The following is a 4202-nucleotide window of genomic DNA, read 5'->3' as shown; positions in this document are numbered from 1 at the left end:
TGTGTTTGTCAATTCAGAGATCCACCCCACTTAGCTTCGAATCCAATCTCACCATCCCACATAAATTGAATGAGAGAACCCATCTCATAAAATCTATCAGGAAATGGCAAGGCTAGGCTAAAAATGCTATCAGACCTAACAAAACCCATGCCATGGTAGAAAGAAACACATGTAATCCCATGCATACCAAATCTAGCAAGGAAATACACATGCAAGTTGATACCTGCAATGAAGCCTATTGTAGTTTTTTGATCCCACCTTTCCCTACTTGATCTTTTCTTCCTCTTTCTTTCTTTTCCTTTCTTGATCCAATGCCAAAATGCTCCAAGAAAACTCTAAGTGTCCAAGAGTATGAGAGAGATCTAAAGTTGCACTAACAAAAGGTTACCAGCTGATCCTCAGAAGCCTTTTTATGGATGAGAGCTCTATTTTCTTCATTTTCCTTCATTTTCCTCCTCGCATTCAGCCTGTGACCTTTCACCTCCCTTTTCTCCTAATTTCCATTATTTTCATAAATAATTGTGCCAAAAATTCCTTTTTACCTTTCGAAAGACTTAGCCATTTATTTTTCCAATTTCCTTAGCCATAAACCACCAAGTTTACACCCCTAGGATGTCCTACCCGTCATTTGGCTTGGCATAAGTGTCTCATCGATCATGGTTATTCTTTTCAACTTTTATTACATGGAATTTTAACTAGGGCTGTTACAGAACCCTCCTCCTTGGGGGATACCTTCCTCGGTGTTCAATCACACATATACCTCAATAACCTACTGAAATAAGACACACTACTCATGGAGCTTTATAACACAACTTGATGCAGTATTTATAATGAAAAATCTGCTCAAAACAAAACATCATGACAACATACCGCATACTGGAGCTTTATAACACATCTCATTAGAGTATTTACAATGATAATCATGTTGAGTGCCAATCCACATAAAATTATATCATCATGATAATATAACAACATGATATCATAGTAACATAGCAACATAATCATAATAAAATGTCACTGATACCGCATAGTGGAGCTTTATAACATAGCTCATGGCAGTATTTACATCCATACACATGTACATATATCAACATCACCAAAATATATACCTGAAAGAAAACGTATGCTGATCATATATGAAAACAAATAATAAAAAACCATATCCAAGCATATATCAAAACATCATGTCAAGGCATATACCAAAAAATCATAAAGAATATACCAAACCACCATAAATCATATACCAAACCACTATAAATCATATACCATAGCACCATATCGAACTTGTTTTGCCTCAACCAGAAACATGGAGGGATACATAGCTCGCATTTGATCCATCATCTCCCTTGTATCTTCATCGGGCCCAAAGTGCTTCCATTGCACATTAACTTGGTTGATTTCTTGGTTTTGGAGCATGAGCACATTTTTCTGAAATATACACTGAGGCTCTGGCTGGAATTCTCCATCTGGTTCCACCTGCAATACAGACCAGTCAGTCACATGATCAACATCCTTAACATACTTCTTAAGAAAATATACATGGAAAACATCATGGACGTTCACTGTCGAAGGCAGTGCAAGTCGATAGGCTACTAGCCCAATCCTCTCAATGATATTGAAGCATCCAAAAAACCATGGTGCCAACTTGGTAGAAGATCCAATCCGCAAGGAGCTCTTCTTCGGTTTCATGTACAAGTACACCTGTTCCCCAACCTAGAATTCCTTGAACAACATTTTCCTATTTGCATAACTCTTCTACCTATCTTGTGCTACCTTGAGATTCTTCTTGATCATCTACATTTCATGTTCCATGTTTTCCAACATATATGGTCCAATTAGTACCCTACTAACTGAATCAATTTAACTAATGGGAGTGTTACAACTCTACCCACACAATGCCTCAAAAGGACTCTTTCTTAATGACTCCTAATAACTATTGTTGTATGTGAACTTTACCAAAGGGAGATACTCTTCCCACTTCTGTTTTTGATGCATTACATACATCCTCAACATGTCCTCCAATATCTTGTTGACCCTCTTTATCTATCCATCTGTCTGCGGATGATAAGTTATGTTGAAGGCTAACTCAGTTCCAAAACTTGCAAATAACTTCTTCGAAAACTTGGAAGTGAACTTCATATCGCTGTCTGACATAATATTCTTTGGAACACTATGTAGTCTAACCACATCTTTGATGAATATCTGTTCCACATCACTAGTTTAGAATCTAGACATTACTGGAATGAAGTGTGAAACCTTTGTTAACTTGTCTACAATGACCATGATGGAATCATGGTGCTTCACTGCCTTAGGCAACCCTTGTTGAAAATAGCAACAAGAAATGCTATAAATAGCATATCAGGTACTAGTGTTGGAAATAGCAATAAGGAATGATAAAATAGAAATGCTAAAAATAGCACCGCTATAAATAGCATTTTAGGATAGATTCCAATTTTAGTTAGTCCTTGAACTAAAATTGAGAAGTAAGATTCGAATTTGATCTTAGCAGCTATTTGTAAAATAATTAATTAATTCATATTGAGTTAATTTGTTGTAGGAAATAAAAAATGAAGTCCATGTGAAGACATGCAACAATTTCTCCATTGATTGAGGAAGTTATCCCTTGATTAAGGAGATCAGGATGAGTTGTAATTAGTTAGCTCGGTTATCTGAGTTAAGTCCAGTTAGATTAGTTCCAACAGTTTGTGGAACTGATTGTGAGTTTAGTTAGTTAATGAATGCATGCATGTAACTATTGCACTTCAGATAACTGAATATTCTCCCATAAATAACTCATGCATGTCAGTTCATTCAGAGACCAAGTTGAGATCAAAGGAAGGGAAATGTACTATCAGTTGGATAAATTTTCCTATAAAGGAAACTCATCCATGCAGAAGGAATTATCTCCTTCAAGTTTATGCAGTTATGTGAGAGGTCAGAGCAGAGTGTGAGGGATTATTACACATAGGTGGTAGCTTGAGGACAAAGGACAAACTATGCAAGGAAATAGGAGGCTTGGAGGGTAGAGGAGAAGGTTTGTGAGGATCCTTCGACTATCTATGAGCAGCAGAGGGATTGTACTGAGAGCTGGATAGCTTCTGAGCTAAGGCTTTGTGTAATCCAAACATATTTCCACTTGTATGATATTACAGAGATCGGGATTTTAGGCTGAGGCTTTCCCCAAAGTATTCTTCTGTGTTCATGTGTGATTGCTTTCTCATTCTCAGTTATATGTGTTCTTATTGATCTTGCTCATATTCGATTAGTCTTCCGCAAAGTTTGTTGTATAAGTAGATCTTGTATTTTGCTTTAGTATATTTCATAATCTGTTGATCTACAGTGAAAAATTCTACGACCCTGTGATGAAATCCATGGAATTTACCTCCCATTTCCACTCTGGGATTGTGATCAACTATAGCAGTCCACCTAGATGTTTACACTCTTCTTTCACTTGCTGATAGTAAAAACACCTTGCCACAAAATTTGCTAGATGCCTCTTTAAATTCAACCAATAGTAGAATTTCTTGACCGTTGTCAGTGCCTTCTAATAGCCTCGGTGACCTGAATAAGGTTTCGCGAGAAACTCCCTCAATATCACCTTCTTGAGCTCACTATTATCCGGTACATATATTATGTCTCAAAACCTGACCAATCCATCAGCTGTAAGACAATAATCCATAACCTGTTCACCTGCACATGTACCACTACCTATACTTGTACCTATACTACCCCCTATACCTATATCACTACATGTACATGTACCTACACCTATACTTGCACCTGCACTTCTACCACCATCCTGCTACAACCTGTGCAAAATCTCCATATACTTGACATCTTTTTGACCTGCCTGCAAGATCCTATCTTGTAAGTTTGTCCCATAAGATCTTATAGATGGAAAGTGATGTACTTGTACCCGTCTGCTCAGAGAATCTGCTACCCTATTCTCTTTACCTTTCATTTACATGATCTCGAAATTGAACTTGTTGATTGTGATTAGCCACCTAGCCTGTCTAGCATTGGCGTTCAGATTCAACTTATCAAACAAATACCTCAACCCAATATGATCACATATAAGTACAAACCTCCTTCCAAGAAGATAGTGTCTCGACATCTTCAATGCATGTATAATCGCTTCCAGTTCAAGATCATGTGTCGAGTATTTCTAATAGTGATTGTTTAGTTTCTGGGACTTATAGCAT

This window comes from Pinus tabuliformis, chromosome 2_2, assembly GCF_031772625.1.
Source record: "Pinus tabuliformis cultivar Carrire ecotype Pingquan chromosome 2_2, CPIR1, whole genome shotgun sequence".
Lineage (NCBI taxonomy): Eukaryota > Viridiplantae > Streptophyta > Pinopsida > Pinales > Pinaceae > Pinus > Pinus tabuliformis.
Note: the sequence above shows the minus strand (reverse complement) of the source record.